This window comes from Hyperolius riggenbachi, chromosome 1 (assembly GCF_040937935.1).
Source record: "Hyperolius riggenbachi isolate aHypRig1 chromosome 1, aHypRig1.pri, whole genome shotgun sequence".
NCBI classification, from domain to species: Eukaryota; Metazoa; Chordata; class Amphibia; order Anura; family Hyperoliidae; genus Hyperolius; species Hyperolius riggenbachi.
The window spans coordinates 369,535,965-369,558,669 of NC_090646.1; the positions used below are offsets into that span (position 1 = coordinate 369,535,965).

Genomic DNA, 22,705 nt, shown 5'->3' on the forward strand with positions numbered 1-22,705 from the left:
TTTTTTCATAAATCAAGTCAATACATTTACAATACTACTAACATATCTCTCTTAAGATATCTACGAGGGTCATCAAGAAAGAAACAGCTGTCTGCTTTTATCTGCCACACAAGGTATTCTTTCAGTATAATTAAACTTGTACCTGTCAAGTAAATCTCTTCTTTCCCTGCACTGCTTGTCACGTGACTGCATAACGACAGTATCTGTTTGCTCAGCAGCATTAACATGAAGCCCTCTCCCTTGATTCCTCCAACCTATAGGTGTTATGCTACTACAACAAAGGGATTGAATTCCTTATGAAAAATTATGATAAATTCTGAAGTAAAGAAGGAGTTTGGAGAAATAATCAGAAGATACAGTGGTCTCGATTAACTAAAGGGTGCTAAGTGTTAGCACGCCAGTGAAAAGGCACTTAGGATGCGAAAACGGGCGCATCACATGCTAATAAGTGCGCAACCGTTTGCGCGCCCAAGGTTTAGCGCTGCACGGTGCATGTGAAACATCGCATTGGTGCGCATGAAACGTTGCACCGTTTACGTGCAAAATAGCCTGAAAGGCTATTTTACACGCGAACGGTGCGACGTTTCGGGCGCACCAACTTAACATGCAATCAGTAACAGCTTTGGACGTGCAAACTACATAGCACCCTAGTTTGCATGTCCAAAGCTTTTAGGTGTGCTAACTGTGTTAGCACTCTTTTGTGAATCAAGCCCAGTGTGTCTAAAAGAAAGTAAATAAAATATTTCCTCAACTGATTAAATGAAAACGCTGTTACTTTCTGGATGACAGTTGTGGTTGAAACTTTGTGAACTCTTTAAAAATGTCTACATTTTATATAAATGTTATGTAAAACATAACAGGATTGTTAAACAAGTGTTATACTTTACTAGTGACTTAGCCCGTTTAAAAACGGGCTAGGTCCGTCACAACGGCCAGCGCGTGTGCACGCGCACCCGCCTGCCCACCCCCTAGCTCTCCTGCTCCGTCCAAAGGGTGTCCCTGCGGCACATGCGCAGTGTCTCAAATGGAGGGACACACACACACACGGACACACATGGACGCAGAGACAAAGGGGTTTTATGTAGGATACAACCTGGAGAAAGATGGCTTAACTCAATGAAGATTGCAACTTGCGTGAGGGAAACAAGTATTCATGAACCTCTGCCAGACATCGGTGATTGAAATCTACACCCTGTCTGTTGCTGCTTATTTCTGCCAGGGTGTAGATTTTACTCACTGATGCTGCACGAGCTGCTCACTCTTGCCATTCCTGACACTGTCTGTTTGCTCTGCTGTCTCGCAGAGCTTCTGTATATTGGACACCTGTAATTGCTGTGAGCCAATCACTGCAATTACATGTGTTAAAAGGGCACGGACTGCTCTGGGCTGTAGCCATCCAGTCCCAAAGTGCTTAAAGGAACAATCAATTAACATATTTTTTTCAATTGAGGTAGGAAATGTTTGGAAAAATGCTGCTAAGTACTGGTGTATACATTTAAATTCTTATCTCTTTGTTTAGTGTTATCTAAATCTATCTACAGCAGAATGAACCATGAGGGAAGGGGGAATTCCTTCACACTTCATCTGTTAATCCTGTGCGTGTGTGAGAAAGCTCTGCCTGTCTCTGACTGAGCTCTCTGCAGAGAGCAGGGGAACTTTATCTTATGTGCAACATAAACATCTGTAATTGTGTGTGTAAAACCTGACACCTGACAGGCTTTTCATATAACTCTGCTTCAATATTACACTGTTCTTAGAATGTCAGACTGCAGAGATTCATACCTTTGCAAATGAGACAAACGTAGCTTAAACCTACACACAATGAATTAAAGCTTTTGCCTCTGATACTTAACATGAAAAGTAGGAAAATGTTTACACAGCTACTTAGACATTATTTATACATTGTCATTTTAGAATACTTGGTTTGATAGTGTTCCTTTAATCCTTTAAAAGACAACAAATTTAATGGGTCTTGGCCCACTGCTTCAGGTCAAATGACAGCGTATTAAAAATGCTGTGCAGCTGCTTTGAATGCGTGTAGCACCTTAAGAATGGTACTCACCACCTGACGAGTCCAGCGACATCCCCTTGGAGGTTGTTAAGCGACGCCTCTTCCTGCATGCGATGTGCGCGTCATTACACAACTGGTGTGAACGGGAAGTCTAGCGATCACAGTACTCAGGTCATCGGGGATCTTAAAGATCTGATATCGCTGCGCGTTGCTAAGCGAAGTTTGCATAATCATGTGCCTGTATCCACGTCACAATGTCGTGTAAATAAACGCTCGCCGTTCAAAAAATCGCCAGGTGTTGGGAAAGTCATTGGGAAAATTGTGACATGGGTACATAGCTTAAGACACTGAGGAGTAAAAAGAGACTGCATTGGTGCAGAGGGGATGGAAAAGAATCCTAGAGACGGATTTTAATAATAGTTCATATATCATATATCTTCATAGAAAAGGTACATGCATAATGTGCCACAGATGTTCCAATAGCACTTCATAACACTACTGAATTCAAAAGTCAGACATGTTTTAAAAGTAAAGTGTTTACAACACATGCTAAAATAACTTTAATGCATGGGAAAATTTAGCTTTTCAGGCAAGCTCTAACATAAAAAAACTACTTTATGCATCATGAATAAAATGAATATCGCCTACAGTGATAATTAAAACACTTCTAATAGAATTTTTTTTTTCAATTAATTGATGACTGCTATTATAAAATTAATTTATAAATGATAATTGCAGTAGTGCAGCCCACTCCATGGATTGCCAGGCAGGTAGTGGTCTAGTGGGCAAATGCAAGTGCAGCACTGCCCATTGTCAGTCAGTCAATGCAAATTTAACACTCTGAGGTCATTCATCAAGAAAGGAGCAAACAAGATACTGTGAGTATAATTATTGTGTAGCATATAATATAGCATTGACATACAGTACAGGCGCGTCGCTTTGGGTTTTATCCGGGGCACCACCCTGGAACCTGTTGCCATGGTGCGCCAGATACAATATGGTCAGGTGCCACGCCTCCCTCCCCCTGCAGTGTGCCGGCTCCCCGCTCCTGCCATGATCAGACCTTAAATCGTGGCAACTGGGGAAGGCAGAGCAGAACGCACTTAAAATGCGGAAGTGACGTCACTTCCTGTATGTGCGTCCTGCTCTGCCTTCCCCGGTCGCAGTGACCTGAGGTCTGTAGCGTTGCAACCAGCCCTCCCGGCTTCTGCCCAGCAAAGCGCCCATCCCAGCAAAGCCCCCAGCTTAGCAAAGCAAAGTCCCCCCAGACCAGCATAACAAAGCCCCCAGCTTAGCAAAGCAAAGCCCCCCCGCCCAGCATAACAAAGGCCACAGCTCAGCAAAGCCCCGCAGCCCAGCATACCAAAGCCCCCAGTGCAGCAAAGCAAAGCCCCAGTGCAGCAAAGCAAAGCCCCCAGCCCAGCATAACAAAGGCCACAGCGCAGCAAAGCCCCGCAGCCCAGCATACCAAAGCCCCCAGTGCAGCAAAGCAAAGCCCCAGTGCAACAAAGCAAAGCCCCCAGCCCAGCATAACAAAGCGCACAGCATAGCAAAGCTCCCCAGCCTATTATAACAAAGCCCCCAGCCCAGCATAGCAAAGCTCCCCAGCCTAGCATAACAAAGCTTCCAGCGCAGCAAAGCAAAGCCCCCAGCCCAGCATAACAAAGCCCCCAGCGCAGCGCAGCAAAGCCCCCCCAGCCCAGCATAACAAAGCACCCAGCATAGCAAAGCCCCCCAGCCCAGCATAACAAAGCCCCCAGCACAGCAAAGCCTCCCAGCCCAGCATAATAAAGCACCCAACTCAGCAAAGCAAAGACCCCCAACCCAGCAAAACAAAGCACCCAGCCTAGCACAACAAAGCCCCCAGCCCAGCATAGCAAAGCCCCCGGCCCTCAGCAAAGCCCCCAGCAAAGCCTCAGCCAAGCAAAGCGCCTGGGCAGCAGCAAAGCTCCCGGGCCGCAGCCCAGCAAAGCGTACAGCCAAGCAAAGCCCCCAGGCCAGCAAATTTCCCAAAAATGCCCCCAGCCCAGCAAAGCCCGCAACAAATCACCAAGCAAAGCCCCTGGCCCAGAAAAGCCATGCTGGCTCAGCATCACCGCCAGCCAGGCCACAACATCAACGCCAGCTATGCCAGCACAGCATCACCACCAGCCAGACTAGCATAGCATCACCAGCAGCCAGGCAGCCCAGCATCACCACCAGCAAGCCCAGTATAACCGCTAGCCAAATACAGCACACAGGCCAGCAAGCCGGAGACAAGACAGAAGCTAGGTGAGGGGCTTATTTATGTGAAATACTGCCTATTTAACTATTTCAGCCCACAGGTATTTTTCACCTTATGCATCAGTGCAATTTTCACCGCCCATTCATTCGCCAATAACTTTATCACTAATTATCACAAGAATTGATCTATATCAATTGATCTATATCCACCAATTAGGCTTTCTTTGGGTGGTGCATTTTGCTAAGAATTATTTTTTTCTCAATGCATTTTAACAGGAATATTAAGAAAAAAATGGAAAAAATTAATTATTTCTCAGTTTTCAGCCATTATAGCTTTAAAATAATACATGCTACCATAATTAAAACCTATGTATTTTATTTGCCCATTTGTCCCGGTTATTACACCATTTAAATTATGTCCCTATCACAATGTATGGCACCAATATTTTATTTGGAAATAAAGGTGTATTTTTTCAGTTTTGCTTCCATCACTATTTACAAGCTTATTATTTAAAAAATGCTCGTAACATACCCTCTTCACATGCATATTGAAAAAGTTCAGACCCTAAAAGGAATTGTCCAAGCTAGAAAAAAAAGATTCACTTACCTGGGGCAGAACTACTGTGCCTGCACAGTACCGTCCTGATGACGTCAGGGAGACCACGTGACCCCCGCGGTGGAGCGCAGAAGAAGCCGACCCGGAACCCGACTTGGCGAGGTCGGCTGCACCAGCGGAGAAGACCGAGAGCCATCAGAGCTGCAGCGAGGGCACAGGACGGCTGCCACGGGCTGGAGGAAGCCCCAGGTAAGTGGATCTTTTTTTTTTCTAGCTCACTTTAACCCTCCTGGCGGTTTATTAAAAACCGCCAGGGGGCAGCGCAGCCGTTTTTTTGATTTATTAATTTTTTTAAATCATGTAGCGAGCCTAGGGCTCGCTACATGATAGCCGCTGCTCAGCGGCATCCCCCCAGCCCCGCCGATCGCCTCCGGCGATAGGCGATCAGGAAATCCCGTTCAAAGAACGGGATTTCCTGGAGGGCTTCCCCCGTCGCCATGGCGACGGGGCGGGATGACGTCACCGACGTCATGGACGTCGTGACGTCTAAGGGAGTCCCGATCCACCCCTTGCCGCTGCCTGGCGCTGATAGGCCAGGCAGCGCAGGGGTCTAGGGGGGGGGGGCTGTGTTGCGCCGCGGATAGCGGCGATCGAGCGCGAGGCGGCGGCGATCGAAGTGCTGACGCAGCTGGCAAAGTGCCAGCTGCGTTCAGCAAAAAAAAAATTACACAAATCGGGGTTACCGCCAGGAGGGTTAAGTAACTATGTTTTTTTTTTTTCATTAAAAAATTTATTTTGGTAATTTTTGGTGTGGGAGGTAAACAGTTATTTTTAATTGTAATTGTGTTTTTATAAAAAAAAAAAAGTATGTAGATGTAGTCTTACTATTTGGCCACAAGATGGCCACAGTGACATTTTTTTTAGTCCTGGAAGTGAGCACTCTTGCTTCCAGGAAGCAACAGAGGTGCCGAGTGTTGTTTGTTTTGCTAGATGCTGTAACTCCTTTTCTATTGCCTGAGGAAGCGGGCGCTGACCCGTGAAACGCGTTGCTTTGTTTTATCTGGATTTCGTTAAAAAATAGACTGAATGTACAGTCGTGTTATGTCTGCTTGGAGGGGGTAAGTCCACCACTGCCTCCTCTAATTACAAAATGTTTGGCGTTTAAGCTCCTTTAAAACCCCTTTTATCCTTTTGGCGCCTCTGTTCTCTGCTATATAATATTGTATCCACCCTGGGTGGAGGGTTGAGACCCTTTTCTACTATCTACAGAGAGCAACTTCTTATTCCTGAGTGGGGTCAGGATAATCTCCCCACCTGCCTTTACAGTGGTTGGCTATTGGTGACCCATGCTTGTGAGTATAACAACTATTACTCTTTGTCATTATCCCCTTTGTCAATACATACTACACTATTGGGGCTCTTGGTGTTCCTCTGTTTATCTCGTTAAGAAGAAGGAGGACGGGAAACTTTTTTCCTCAGAAAGACTGCGGCTTCTGAAAAGAAGCCATTGGTCTTAATAACGGGGACTTAGATCAATGAATGGGAACTATGTTTCCATTAATTGATCTCCGGGCTAACGGGGCGTGGCACATGCCCATGCGGGCGCGCGCTATCGCACACGGGAGCGCACAGCAGCCGCCTGGTCGTGACAATCACGTCCAGGCGGCTTAAATGGTTAATATATTTGTTACACTACCGCTATGCTCATGTGCATTTGACCACGCCCACTTTCCCATGACATGACCACGCCCATTTTTTTGCCGTGCCGCACAACCATTCTCTCTTGGTGCCCCGGATCTCCCAGGAACCTAGAAACGCCCCTGCTGACATATCCCGCAGCGCTTTGCAGAGTATATAGTCATGTCACTTGCTGTCCCTCTCAGGGGCTCACAATCCCTACCATTGACACAGTCTTAGTGTCCTTAGCTGGGTGTAGTGATGCGATGTTATGAAGCTGATTCACAAAAGATTTCATGCTGAAATTGATCGGGAATCACCCTGCAGTTTATGACACCCAACAGATCTCTCTCTAATCTAATTGGAAAGAGAGATCTGTTTCTTGGTCGATCTGACCATGCATCATCTGAGGAAGACATTCTGGGGACTCTCAGTGGCTAGGCCCGGAATTGCAGCTATTTAGAAGGGATTCAAGGGAACAGGATTGTGTCGTCACACGGCAGCATATTTTTGGAGAGATTGCGCTCCAATACAAAGTACAGGATTCTTGCAATTGCAAACAGTTTTTCAATCACTTGTATAAAGCGAATTTGTAGACATTTTACTACCTACATACCTGATCACGCTGATTGAATCTGACAGTGAATATTTCCTCCCAAAATGCCTAACTATGGCCACTAATGATCCAATCTTTTTCATCCAATCTTACCAAATCTATGTAGTAGAAGAGTAAACTGAGTGAATATATTGAATGAATACTATAGGCTTTCCCCTATAATACATAGAAATGGTAAGATTGGTTGAAAAAGATTGGATCATTAGTGGCCACCTTTACATTTTGATTGACTCTGGGCAGATTACTGATTGAAAGGGTTATCAGACATGATGGAAAATCTCCAAAGTGGGTGGGGAGAGTACTGAGGTATAAACTGGCAAATTGCATTGTACTGCATCAAGTGATAGAATATTAGCAGTTTGGTCAATTCTAATCTAGATATGACTTTTGCAACTAATTTAGATCTAGTGGAGAAGTGGTGGAATTAATTGCTACTGTCGGATCGATCTCATTGATTTTTTTGCAACACTATGCCATTACTATGGGTAGCAGTGGCCATGCACACTCAGAGTGCCACCCAATGTGGCAAATCAATGGTTCCCTCTCTAATCTGAAACTGATCAGAAAGGGACTGATGGATTTTCAATAGATTCCAGCATTAAATCTATTGAAAATAATAAAAGCACAGTGTAAAAGCAATGCATCACTATGGGTAATTAATATACTGCTGCTACTGCCCTGCCACCAAATTGACAGATTTTCCATCCAGGTTGATTGATCATTTTGATCCATTTTTCAGTGAACATCAATCGAAATTATGATTGATCGGTGCAATAGATTCCCATCAGATTCCATCAATCTATATGTGTATAGCCCACTTTACACTTTAAAACTTTGCCAGACTCAGCAAGCTGCAGGAGTGTGACATGCTCCTTAGATAAAACTGACACATAATATGCCTGAACCAGAATACAGAGCTGTCAGTTCTTCATAAAAGAATGCACTTCTTAGCTGTGTAAGAAGACTTGGTATTAATGAAACGGTCTTCTAACTTGTTGGTGATTGTGACAGTATTATGACAGGGATTCCTGGCAGTGAAGCCGTTAAAGTCAGTACTCCCCCCCACCTCCTCTCCTCCAGTGGCACCTCTCCCCTGCCCTCCTCCTTTCCTCCTCCTCTTCAATCATCTCTTCCTTCTTCCCTCCGCCTCTTCCCTCTTCTCTGCACTGGTCTCTTCTGCTCTCTGTCTGTCTACCTTCTATATTTATTGCTTTAAATTGTCTTTTCCTCGTTCTCCGGGCCATGGATGGGTAAGTGGATGCCTTGCCTTTCTGCTTTGCCCCAGTGCGTAATACATGTGCCTAGATTGCTTCCATCACTACACAGTGGCAGACTTGATGCTCTGCTAGATTGTGCTCACTGCTGTACCCTCAAATTCTAATCTCCTTTGAACATCCCTCTAGGGGTTGGTGGGTGTGTATGTAAACCTCTTGCTTCAGAGGGGCGTTAAATGCATCATAAATCATAGTTTTTAACATTACTTTATGAGTTTCTTATACGGGCTTTCCTTATAGGATGCATTTTAACTGTTTACTGTTACATGTATCAGATGTCAGCAGTTACTGCAGAGTTATAGCCCTTTAATAAGAATGTCTCTTGATAGGATAAGCTGATTTGCACACACTATAATTTAACATAATTGCACATTATATTTGTGTTAGTGTAATAATGATCGTCATGTTTATGCTTTGACTGCTGTTTGTGTCAGCTCAGGTCTATTATGTTTCTGTGGATGCTGCTTGTTTGATGTGGACAGTAGTTGAAGTAATGGAAGCAGCCCAGCCCTGTATATGTACAGTCACACCTATGTAGCTGTGCACAAGTAGAAAGCTGGCTTTGTGTACTTGACTTGAGTTAGGCACGAGGCTACTTCCCTGGCACCAGGAATAATCATTGCTGTTCATTGTGCTGTACCAAATAGATGTGGAAGAGGGTCCACGTCACACTAGGCAATGGCAATTTTATTCTCTAATGATAACATATTTGGCTTAAAGGGGTAATACTAAATTCAATTTATTCAGCAATAACTTTACAAATTCACTTATCAGAGACATTGCAAGACTCAGTCTGATTCCTATTCTATGCTTTATTGCTTATTCTTATTTAATATACCTCGGTTGATGCTTCCGCTTAATATTCATGTCAAATGCCAGAGACTTTCCAGCAGCTCCTGACTCTCCACTATAGGCTATTTCCCTGCAGCAAAATAAAGAGCTAATAACAATTATAAAATAAGTCACCTATGCTGTTTGTGGTGGAGCAAGAAAAGTATAAGCACCTTTTGTGAAGCTGCAGGGACTTAGTGGAGTTCGCATACATTTGTGATTATTGACTGTAAACTGGTTTGATTGCTCCTGATTGCTTTGGATGATGCATCATTGTACAGACACACTGCTGGGCAGCGTGCTCAATCTTTCTGCCCAATGGAGAGTGGAGGGGGGAAAGATGAGCCAGTGCTGTGCAACAGTTGTGGTTAACCTTAGTGGTCGGTTTTCCAGATTGTCCAATCACCACTGACCAATCTGGGGATATGCAGACATTGGGGGGGGGGGGGGGGGGGGCACCTGTTTATACTCTCTAAATAGGTACACAAAATGATCATGAAATATCTCATACACACGCTAGATGGTTCTATTTTGTGTATAGTGGCTGCAATGCATTGTAGAGAGATCCAGATTACCGGATTGTCTTGGACTTGTATAGGTTGAGGCCATTGTTCTGCCTCTTACCCCTCCAGCTCTGTTGTGCATTGGACGACCTCCCTCCACTCGCTGCCTTAATAACAAAACAGTTTAGTGATGCGTTTGTACAGAACTCTACCCCAATCTGTCCCCTGCGAGATCCAGTACTCATGCATGTTTACACAGCCTAAGGCATTCAGGACAAAGCAGGGTGTTCATCATGCCATTTATTCATTTTTGGGTGGTTTCACTGCTCCATCTTCAACCAAAGCTGACATTTGTAGCAGGCTTGTCCAAATGAGATTAGAAAGAGTGTCAAACTGAAAAGGACATCTTCTCCGAAATGAAATAAGAGAGTATATAATTAATGGACAACAGACAAGTTTAGGCCTGAGTCAAGTCAGTTCTTTAACAGCTGTGAGCTGCAAGGAACCCCAGCAATATAACATGAGTAATGTACAGACTATTTCATGAACCACAGAACAATGTGCTAAGCCAGTTATGTAAAGCAACCAAACAGCAATCCTTTATTGTACTGGTATATATATGTGCACGCTTGGTTTGCATCACTAGAGCAACAGTAAGGGCAATTGTTTGTGATTGTCTAATACAAAAATCTGCTGTCAGTATATCTGTCCCACACAGTGCCATTTAACAATCACTCACAGTGGATCACAAAATGGGAAACATCAAGTAGGCATTATTGGTTTCTATTGTTCTTCCTGCAATGGTTGTTTCCCACATTATACCGGATAGTCCCCACCCCCTCTTCTCTTCATAAACCAGAACAGTCTGCTTGGCTGTAGCTGAACAGCGTTTCTGTACAACAATTGTTCCTGAAACTGTCATCCAGAGTGATCACAAAGGATCATCCTGAATCACAATAATTGAGCATCTGTGTGTAGTTTAAGTGATCAAAATGATTAGCAGTGAGATTTCAGTGCTATTTGTTGCAACCAATATCCACCAATCAAATTTGAGAGTTTCAATATAGGTGTTACTCATCAGTGGCCTGCCTTATTATTTGAACATTTAAAGTTCTAGTTAGCTTGCCTTTATTAATGGATATGACAGTAAACTGGCATTAATAAGCTATCTACAAGGCCTGCAATGTATTATATTTGAAATACCTTACTGCTGGCTCCCAACTTGCTACTCCTTGAAGCTCTGGGTCCTTGGCTCAAATCCCAACCAGGGCAGTCTCTGCTTTGAGTTTGTATATTCCTCCTGTGTCTGCGGGGGTTTCATCTGGGCACTCTGATTTCCTCCCACACTACAAAAACATACAGATAAGTTAATTGGCTTGCCCCGAATATTATCCCTAGACCACAATTGACATATGACTATATGCATTATGTCAAAGCGCTGTGGAAGATGTCAGTACTATATAAATACTAAATAATAATAATATTTATGTAGAGAGTCTACCCAAACAACATAAATGGACAACATATCCTCCCCAACATAATAATACAACCAACAACACAAGTGGCATGTCTCTTCAACAACATAATTAAAGGAATACTTAAGTCATAAAAAAAAAAAAAAGACTTCTACTCACCCGGGGCTCCCCTCAGCCCCCTGCAGCTGAACGGTGCCCTCGCCGTGTCCTTCCGATGCGCCTGGACTCGCCGGCGGCCACTTTCGGTTTGGCCGTCACCGGCCGACAGGCTGGGAACGCGGCTAATTAGCCTCGTTCCCGGCCGCAATAGCGCCATCTATAATGCTATTGCGGCCGGGAACGCGGCTCACAAGCCGCGTTCCCAGCCTGCCGGCCGGTGACGTCCAGACCCCGCCGGCGAGTCCAGGCGCATCGGAGGGACACGGCGAGGGCACCGTTCAGCTGCAGGGGGCTGAGGAGAGCCCCGGGTGAGTAGAAGTCATTTTTTTTTGATGACTTAAGTATTCCTTTAAGCGGTGTCCCCATAGCCTACATAATAAGGTACACTATACCCTCAAACATCAAAATTGGGCAGTTTGTACCCCCCAAACATAATTAGGCAGAATGCCCCCAAAACATAATAAATTACCAGACTGACTTTCCACCACACATGGGTTCAGCAGCGTCCCTATCTTCTGCAGTGTGTCTGCCCAACTAGTCGTATTATATTGCCAGGGTTATGTGATGCATAACAGCCCATATCTGACAGTGCAGCCGGAGCAGGGCCGGTGCTACCATTGAGGCAAGGGGGGCAATTGCCCCCAGAGCCCAGGGGGGCCTCTCAAGCCTGACTCATCTTCACCATTTAGATGTTATTCAGCTGGCCAGGCTGCCAGGTACAGTGGCAGGCAGGGGAATCAGGAAGCCCCCCCCCCCTCGAGAGCCCCCCTTCATCTGCCCATATGCAGAGGGATGCGAGCGGAAGCGACAGTACAACTCACCTGTCAGCGCCGTTGAGAACTTCTGCAAGTCTTCTCCCCATCACGCAGTTCCGTGTCTCCATTCTGCTGCCCCCTAGTGGCGCCTCTCATTACTGCGCGACTGGAGGAGTCAGAGAGGAGATACGGAACTGCGTGATGGGGAAAAGACTTGCAGAAGTTCCCGACAGTGCTGACAGGTGAGTTTTTCTGTCGCTTCCGCTTGCATCACTCTGCATATCAGGTGGGGGGAGACTGCCTAAAACGGGGGACATCTGGCTATCTATACAAGGGGCACACTACCTAATACTGGGTAGTACAGCTGTCAGTTTATGCTTGGGGGGGGGGGGGGGACTAACTAATCCTGGGAGAAGGATACCTAATGCCTGGGGGGCACTTCTGGCTATATATACTGGGGGCAGTGGCGTAGCTAAGGTGCTGTGGGCCCCGATGCAAGTTTTACAGTGGGGCCCCCCAAGCACTCTATACATAACAATTAATACGGCGCATCAAAACCTGTCAATGGCAACTACAGTGTCAGAGGTGCAAAAAAGGGGATAGGAACAGTTTGTTAATGATTACTGCCATTCAAAGTATCTATAAAAGTGATAATTATGACCGCAGGACCAATAGAGAGCTAATACTGTAGTTGAAGGAGGGCCCTTTGGGGCCCCTCTGGCCCAAGGGCCCCGATGCGGTCGCTACCTCTGCACCCCCTATTGCTACGCCCCTGACTGGGGGGCTACATAATCCTTGGGGGCACATCTGGCTATATATACTGGGAGCTACGTAATCCATGGGGGCACGTCTGGCTATATATACTGGGGGCTACGTAATCCTTGGGGGCACATCTGGCTATATATACTGGGGGGCTACGTAATCCTTGGAGTAGATAGTGGGATGTGGGGGGATGGGTGGAAAAACAAGGTGTGGGGGAGAGTGCACTCAGGTTGTCATTCAATAAAAATGGCCAGCCGGCCGTGGAATATTCTCACCTGGATCTGTGGCTGACTGTCCCATATGGGGTGGCCAGCAGAAAGGCTTTGTCCCACTTGGACCGGGGACCAAGTCTTGGCAGAAGTCCTCCTCCACAAGGCGTGAAGACGATAGCCTCCTTCAGAGCTGTAGTAGCAGGCTGCTGTTCTGGTATATTTTCCACCTAGCCTGAGTGCTGTGATGCCACTATAGGCGGCTGCACTGTCAGGCAGTCGTGGGTGGGTTAAGAAATTTGAGTTTAAGCGATTTGCCAGTGCAAGTGTATGCAAGTAGGAAATAGACGGCGGCTGCCGTGTGAATCAAAAGTAAAAACATTTATTGTAGCTAAGCAACGCGTTTCAGAGGGCTCAGCCCTCTTTCATCAGGAGCCTGATGAAAGAGGGTTGAGCCCTCTGAAACGCATTGCTTAGCTACAATAAAAGTTTTTACTTTTGATTCACACGGCAGCCGCCGTCTATTTCCTACTTGCATACACTTGCACTGGCAAATCGCTTAAACTCAAATTTCTTAACCCACCCACGACTGCCTGACAGTGCAGCCGCCTATAGTGGCATCACAGCACTCAGGCTAGGTGGAAAATATACCAGAACAGCAGCCTGCTACTACAGCTCTGAAGGAGGCTATCGTCTTCACGCCTTGTGGAGGAGGACTTCTGCCAAGACTTGGTCCCCGGTCCAAGTGGGACAAAGCCTTTCTGCTGGCCACCCCATATGGGACAGTCAGCCACAGATCCAGGTGAGAATATTCCACGGCCGGCTGGCCATTTTTATTGAATGACAACCTGAGTGCACTCTCCCCCACACCTTGTTTTTCCACCCATCCCCCCACATCCCACTGTCTACTGCAGATTATATACCACCTAGAGTGGCACCCAAGAGAGCAGCACCCTTCGATGACAACTACACAGACTTGCACAGTATTGTCAAGATCGCTCCCTCTGTCCAACACAGGGGTTTAGGCTCCTTTCCTCTTCACGTAATCCTTGGAGGCACATCTGGCTATAAATACTGGGGGACTACATAAACCTTTGGGGCACATCTGGCTTTACCGAGGGGGGAGGCTATCTAATCCTGGGGAACATATCTGGTTATCTCTACTTCTACCTTACCCTGGGAAAACACCCTGCTATCCATTATTGTAGCTGGGTTGACACAAGAAAGCTTACAGCAGTGGGGGGAAGGACAAGTCTGACAGCTGTTATGCAGGGACTAGCCCTGCTTCATCAGAGACGTCTCTGATGAAGAAGGGCTAGTCCCTGCGAAACAGCTGTCAGACTTGTCCTTCCCCCCACTGCTGTAAGCTTTCTTGTGTCAACCCAGCCACAATAAAGGGTATTTTAGCAGCTGTGCCTATCTTCCTTTTCTCTCTGATTGAAATTGTGGACTTCCATTGGAGCACGCTGCAGGTAAGCCCAGTGTGGCAGTATCCACCCCTGCTGCATTTTGTGCAAGTGCTTTTCTCTTTTCACTATTGCATACCCTGCTATCCATATTGGGGGGCTACCTAACACTGGGAGCACATCTGGCTATCTATACTGGGGGAGTGGGGGCTACCTACACCAGCGCAGTGGTGGAGGCGGTCAAGGGGGAGGTGTCAGGGGGGCCCCCCAAGCAGGGCCGGTTCAAGTAACAATTGGGCCCTAGGGCAAAATTAGCCTGGGGGTCCCCCCAACAGACACCCCCGACCAAAAAGCATCATTAGAGGCCCTTTGTTGCAGCCAAATTTCCCTCCTGGGCCCCTGAGCTGGCTACTGATCCTCCCCCAATCAACTCCCAACTTAACATACTCTGCAGAGTCCCTGGGGAGCAACAGTTAAGATGGGGGAGGGACACCTTGGGGGCCCCTACAGGCTCTGGGGCAATTCCCCATTTTTTCCTATGGTAGCTCCGGCCCTGCCCCCAAGCTACTTTTGCCCCCGGGCCTCATTGGAGCTAGAACCGACACTGAGCTGGAGAGGGCATAGGATTGCTCCTGCTCTGCCTCCTCCTGCATAAAACTCCATTTAAGTGGAAAATAATAATAATAATTTTCTAACAGCCCAGTAACTCTCCAATGCAAGTGGTAACATTTTAGAAAGTGACAACCAGTTCACCTCCTCAATATGTCAGAGGGATTAAGTGCACTTCCTGCTCACTTATCTAATCTCCATATTGCCAGAATTTCCTGTTTCAAAAAGGGAGACATTTTTTTTAACAGATTGGACTTCACTATCAGTAAAAAATGATAGGTCGGTAAAATACCGCTTTCAGTATGTTAGACTTTTCTTTCTGAATTCACTTAGATTTTCACACTTGCAGTAATAGTTTGGTAATTTACCGAAAAACATTGCTTCAATTCACTAAGATCTGTTCTTCAGTTCACTAAAGGTGGCCACTAACGGTCCAATTTCTAGTGAAAAATTGTTCGATGCGATCAGAAATTCTGATCGGATTGGTTGTAAATAATCTCCATTGGTGGACAAAATCGATCATGAACGAGTGAAAAAAATGTCGTCCGAATGAATTTTCGTTGAATCAAAATTTGGATTTTCTTGTTGGTTGTGATAGATAGGAAGCAAAGATTGGTTCGTTGATGGTGTAGTGAACGATGTATTAAAATATTTTACTTCCGATCAGAATTTCTGATCGCTCGAACGATTTTTCGCTAGAAATTGGACCGTTAGTGGTCAGCTTAAGACTGATACGTTCAAGAGAAAAATGTATCCCCAGCATCTCCTCAGATCTGCATCATGCCACTTAGAGGCCTTTCTCTGTGTATCAGTCTTTCCCTGTGCATGTCTTAAAGGAGTCATCAGGGAAATATAAAGAAATGAGCTTTACTCACCTGGGGCTTTCTCCAGCCCCTTGCAGCTGACTGTCTAACGCTGTCACCTCCGCTCCCCGCCGCTGTCCCGCCCTTGCTGTTCGGTATTCAGGCTGCTTGGTAGTTCTGAGCCTGCGCAGTTTGCCACAGGCCCATGTGGCCATGATTGACAGCGGCGCTTTGTGCAGCCGCAGTAAGGCCGACCCCACGGTCGGCCTGAATACCGAGCGGCGAGAGCGGGACAGTGGCGAGGAGCAGAGGTGACAGCATGGGACAGTCGGCTGCAAGGGGCTGGAAAAAGCCCCAGGTGAGTGAAGCTCATTTCTTTATATTTCCCTGATGACTCCTTTAAGGGATACAGGGAAACATATTCTGCCCAGCAGTACGTCGGTACCAATGGAGTGAGTAGTAGGACGGGGTGGCTCATCCTATTGTCCGTCTCCTTTGTGTGTCCATTTTATTGATTGGCTGATTGTTAGTCACCAAGAGTTCCAGGCTGGAGGTAAAATATCGAACATGTCACTTGTTTTACCGAATGCTCTAAACTTTGTGAATTGACATTTATTAAAGTATTTACCCCACACGTCAGAAATATACCTCACTAGTCGTTAATTTAATTTTCCATGTGGTAACAGCCTTAGTGAATTGACATTTGAGATGTATGGTAATGTCAGCGGTTTTCTTCATTACCTAATGCGGTAATGCTTAGTGAATTGAGCCCATTGTGTTTATCCAAATAAACACCTCTGCCTTTACAAAAGGGTTTGTTTAGAATAAAAAAAAAACAGTGGGTGTGGTCTAATGTTAGTCCAGGAATGGATCCAGAAATATGTTTTTTGTCAAAATAACATTGATGCTTACAGTAGTACCTTTCAGTGGTTAACTGGACATAGAAGTTTCATGCTGGATTTAGGGTTGGTTAATACAGTGACAGATTTACTCTAAACAGGCCGCTTACCCTTTACACATGCCCATTGGTGTGTTGTCATCTAGCAAATAGTCTGGCAGAGGACCTAATGTGAATCAACTCAAATGACGCTCTGCTTGCTGACATGTTAGGATAGTCTGCAATATAGGCTGACATTCTTGTGCTTGCTGCCGGTCTGTCATCACTGATCTGAACCAGTTAGACTGGCTGGTTTACTAAGCCAACATGCAGGTCCTAAAGTAATAAAGCAAATGTCTCGAGAAATACAGTTCAGAAGAAAGGTGGGTAACATGACTAGGCTAGATGGTCAGGGTGAGGAATCCAAGGAATGAATCTTTAGTACTTACAAGGACTGGGCAGTAAGGTAAAACACTGAACAGTAAGGACACATCTCGCTAGGTGATGAAGCTTCATTATACTGGACTTCAGTGATAAATAAGGGGCCATAGGCCAATACTTTAATTGGTGAAAATGGCCAGTATGGATGTCTTTGCCAACCATTTGCTGTATGAAACATTTGTCATGGTTCACTGGATGGTAAAACTTTATTATATTGGACATTAAAATAATGACAGATTTTTCTTAGCCAAAGCCCTAAGGGCTCATTTCCACTATAGCGAATCCGCATGCGTTGTCCGCATGCGGATTCGCACAGCCAATACAAGTGGATGGGCCTGTTTCCACTTGTGCGTTGTGCGGAGCGTTTTTGTGTGCAGGGAAAATCTGCACGGCAGAGCCGTCAGAATTCACTCCCCGCACACCGCTAAGCGAATCGCATACAATGTATCTAATAGGGAAATCGCATGCGGTTTTGGCATGCGTTTTTCCCCGCGATTTCGCATGCGATTTCGCATAGGAGATAATGTTAATTTACACAGGCAGTGACATGGTTAAAATCGCCCATCTACTACCCTATGCGAAATCGCATGCAAAATCGCGGGAAAAAACGCATGCAAAATCGCACCCGCATGCGATTTCGTCTGCGGTGATTTCCCGGCGATTCCACACCGCACAAGTGGAAATGCAGCCTAATACATTCAGATTGTTTTGAACCAAGCATGGGGGGAGCATCACATTAGTATCTAGAAGCTAGTCTGCAGAGGTGGACTAGCTAGTCTGCAGAGGTGGACTACCTTTAAATGCATTTCAGCATACCCTCTCCAGGCTAACATTGTTATTATATTTTTATGGGTGTGATACTTAAAAAGAATGGTTAGTATACAGAAAAACCTCTAGGCTAGTTATACAAATATTGTAGGTTCCTAGGAGTTATTCTGTTGCCCCCCTGTCAGTACTTGCAATCTGCTTCATTCAATATCACAATTTCCAAATTAACAGGACTAGATCCTTTGCACCCTAAGATGGGAAAAAAACATTTAATTATGGTAGGTCTTCTATACACTATTTGTGATTACATTTAAAATGACCCCTTCTGATATGGCAGTGTTTGGTAATTACTCTTATCATGCCTTCTCTCCATTTAAATACTTGAATGCATTACTAACTGGCAACCTGCTTCATGTCCTGATGAAGTGAGGTTCTGTTTGATGAAATGCATAGAGGACTTCTGCCTGTCTTACCTGTTGTGGGTGATATTCTTGGAATAGAGAGGTAATGTGACTGTTGTAAACATCCGTTTCTACATAAAGGGGATCCATATTTAAAGAGAAACTCCGACCAAGAATTGAACTTTATCCCAATCAGTAGCTGATACCCCCTTTTACATGACAAATCTATTGCATTTCACAAACAGACCATCAGGGGGCGCTGTATGACTGATTTTGTGATGAAACCCCTCCCACAAGAAATTATGGTACCGCGGTACTCTAGGCAAACTGCCACAATGTAACAATGTTCACAGACAGGAAATGGCTGTTTACAGCTGTCTGTAACAGCCAAAACAGCTAGGAGCAGCTACATAACCTGCCCACAGTAAAAATGTCACCATGTGATAAATGTCAGAATGTAAATCTGGGAGAGGAAAGATTTTACAATGAGCAAACACTGACTAAATCATTTATACATAATTATTGTAAAAATTAAGCACTTTTTTATTACATTATTTTCACTGGAGTTCCTCTTTAAATGAATATTTGAGTGATATTGGGCTCAATTCTGGTAGTGTTTAGTAAATAATTACCTTATAGAATTGGGTTTACCTCATGAGGGAAATCAACTTTTGAATTCTGGTAGTTTAGGTAAAGTTTTACCTCATGTAATTTCATGAGGTAATTCATGTGGTAATTTTCTACTAAAAATGTGTGGTATTTAGTGGTGAAATACCTCACACTTGAATTCTGAAGTGAAATAAGTTGTGTGTTTGCATGTCTTTTATCTCACATAATTAGACCTACCTCTAAATGCAGTGCTGATAAATGCAGTGCTGTGACAGAATTGTGATATCTGTCACATAACATGGAGCCTTTTCAGCTTGTTCTGTGTTCAGGGCCCCCATATTTTGCTGAAATAAGTAAAAGTGATCTGACCAACGAATCCCCCCCAAGCTTCCATTTTGTTTTAAAAAAGAAAAAGTGCTCCAAACCCCGTACAATCCTTCATCTTCTGCACCCCCCCCCCCCCCCCCTCAACATTGCCATTCCCCAACCTCTGGTTGGAAAAATAAGTGAAAAAAATGCTCCAACCCACAGCCTCTATTTTTAATAAAAATCAAGTAAAACTGCGGCAAACACAGATTCCCCCCCTCCTCTGGTTAAGTGCTCCGAGGCCCCCCCCCCTAGCAGCCTCTAAACGTAAAAGTGCTGTAACCCCCCCTCCAGACCCCCAGCCTCTAAAAGTAAAAGTACTCACACCCCCAGTCTCTAAAAGTGCTGACCCCTCCCCCACCCTCTAAAAGTGCTCCGACCCCCCCCACCTCTAAAAGTGCTCCTACACCCCCCCCCCACCCCCCAGCCTCTAAAAGGTAAATGAGCTGGATTTTTTTTTTATAATGGATGCCTATAAATTTACTTTTCATAGGTTGCTACATAATCAAATACACCTTCCCTCCTCAAAAAACAACAACAACAAAAAACATCTTCCAAAGACTGTCCTAACTTATGGAAGACAATTGAAGACTATTACTTATTTACTGCAGGCTTACCACTGAAATACCTCATGTTTTACCTCACTCTATGCATTTACCTCATGTTTTACCACATGTTTTACCTCTTGTTCGGAAATGGAGAAAAATCTTTCAGAACTGATAAAAGAAGAGGAAAATACCTCATGAGGTATTTTACCTACCAAAAAATATTTACCTGACATAGCTAGCTACTAGAATTGAGCCCATTGTATCAGTTTATCAAACCTTGTCCTTGCTTCATCAGTGATTGATATTTGTAAATGAGTTGCAATAGGGTATTGTACCGTGTTAAATGAGGGATACATGCATTTGTTTTTGTATGTACAGTATGATGGTTAGGTACATTTATCTGCAGTGGCGTAACAATAGCCGTGCCACTATTGCAGTGGCGGGTAGGCCCGGAGCTAGGAGAGGGCCCGGGAGTTGGTCTTGTTCATTAAATATGCAGAGCAAGCAGCGGGTTATATATGTTACGGCCAGAACCCGAAGTGTGGCCACTTCGCGTTCTGGCCAGCCACTTCGGGTTCTGGCCGGCCAATGTGCGAAGTGGCCGCAGCGGAGCGGCCAATGCCAGAAATGTAATGAATACACTAAGCTACAATGGGCTTGATTCACAAAGCGGTGCTAACCTACTTAGCACGTCTAAAGTCTTTAGACGCGCTAACCAGGGTGCTAAGTAGGTTAGCACTGGATTTCTCAATCAGATCACGCGCTAACTTTGCGCGCGTAAAGTTTTACGCGCGCAAAGTTTTACGCGCGCTAAGTCCCATGGGCTTTAAACTGCACTTCGCGCGGTGCGCCCTGTGCTCTGTGCAGTACGCGCGTAAAGTTTTACGCGCATAAAGTTTTGCGCGCGTAAAGTTTTATGCGCGAAAAGCTTGTTTAGACGTGCTAAGGGGGTTTTCACAGGCGTGCTAACAGTTAGCACCGCTTTGTGAATCAAGCCCAATGTATTTTACGGCCGTCTCACTGTGGCCAAATGTATAACAACTTGCTTAATTTCATTAAATATAGCCGGCGGCAATGTAATAGATGAAGCCGCCGGCTTTCGCACTGCCTCCTCCTCCTCTCCTTCTCCTCCCCCCCCCCCCCCCCCCCGCCTCTCCCTGCCTCCTATACGATACGGAGCAGCCGGCGGGGACACGCGTGTCCCCGAGAGTCGTTCGTCGTGGCAGGGGAAGCAGAGCATCCGCTCTGCAAGAACGGCGACGAACGACTCTCGGGGACACGCGGGGACACGCGTGTCCCTGCCGGCTGCTCCGTATCGTGTCGGAGGCAGGGAGAGGAGAGAGGCGGGGGGGGGGGGGGTTAGGAGGAGGGGGCAGTGCGAAAGCCGGCAGCTTCATCTATTACATTGCCGCCGGCAAGTTGTTATACATTTGGCCGCAGCGAGACGGCCGTAAAATACATTGTAGCTTAGTGTAGTAATTACATTTCTGACATTGGCCGCTCCGCTGCAGCCACTTCGCACATTGGCCGGCCAGAACCCGAAGTGGCTTCTGGCCGTAACATATACATTACCTGCACCCGGCGCTGGCACTCACTTCCTAGTTCGTTTTCAAGTGCCGTCTCCAGTCCCCGCATGGTTATTGCCTGGGAGTGAGCAATTTATATAACCCGCTGCCTGCTCTGCATAATAATTAATAGGACCAGGCTCCCTAGCTCCTCGCCCGATCAAGGGGGAGGTTGGGGGGGGGGGGGGCACCGGCAAATCTTGGCAGGGAACCTGGTCCAGGATAGTTATGCCACTGTTTATCTGTTTCCATTATGCTCACTAGCTTTTAAGACGTGTTCAGCAAAATATGAGAATTTGAATCCTCATTGTAATGACTTATATATGACTAGAAGTCTTGGGGGCTCTCGCTACTCAATTCTTTCTTCTTTACATTTTTTAGCTTAACAAATAGATGTGTTTTTTTTTTACATGGTCTTCTATAAGTACGCATATTTTAAAGAATAGAATTGGTAAGACAGTAAATGATCTGTATATGTATGCAGCAGGTTGGCCAAAACATCTGTTGTAGAACTTGTAGTTTGTGGTGTGGGAAAAGGTTAGATGAACCTGTTTTATTTTAATTGATGTCTTTGTTACCAAATAGCCATATTTGCTCACGTCCTATACTCAAAGGAACTGGGCTAAATGTTTCCAACACAGAATCACCACTTTGATAAGGGATCACCACTTTATTGTTATTTAATGACATTTTAGTAGTCATTTCTATATTTACAACGTGGTCATCATCCTGATTGCCAGATAGCATTTGCCACTTTTATTGCGGGGAATGTGATAGGCTACAATGCAGAACACAATGGAGAACACTATTCTGCATTGTAGCCTATGGCATTCCCCACAATAAAAGTTTGTGCGTCCATATTTCAGGAGTGTCTTATACATGTCCTCCCCCAAATGGTGTCCTCCTGTGTCCCCCATGTGTCCCCATGTCTCCCCCATGTGTCCTCATTTCTCTTCCTGTATCCCCATGTGTCCTCCTGTGTCCCCCATGTGTCCTCCTGTATCCCCCATGTGTCCTCCTGTGTCCCCATGTGTCCCCATGTCTCCCCATGTGTCCCCATGTCTCCTCCATGTGTCCTCCTGTATCCCCCATGTGTCCTCCTGTATCCCCCATGTGTCTTCATGTGTCCTCCGGTATCCCTCATGTGCCCTCCTGTGTCCCTATGTCTCCCCCATGTGTCCCCATGTCTCCCCATATGTTCTCCTGTATCCCCCATGTGTCCCCATGTCTCCCCATGTGTCCTCCTGTATCCCCCATGTGT

The 22,705-nt window shown here is 45.6% G+C and overlaps 1 protein-coding gene across 1 annotated transcript in view; it reads left to right on the forward strand.

The window, feature by feature from the left end:
- Nucleotides 1-8,244: 8,244 nt before the first annotated feature.
- The window catches only part of PTBP3 (polypyrimidine tract binding protein 3), a 250,368-nt gene continuing 235,907 nt past the window's right edge, over nt 8,245-22,705 (forward strand). The window contains exon 1 of the mRNA XM_068234303.1: nt 8,245-8,333. The gene's annotated coding sequence lies outside the window, so the exon portion shown is untranslated. The remainder of the gene's footprint in view (nt 8,334-22,705) is intronic.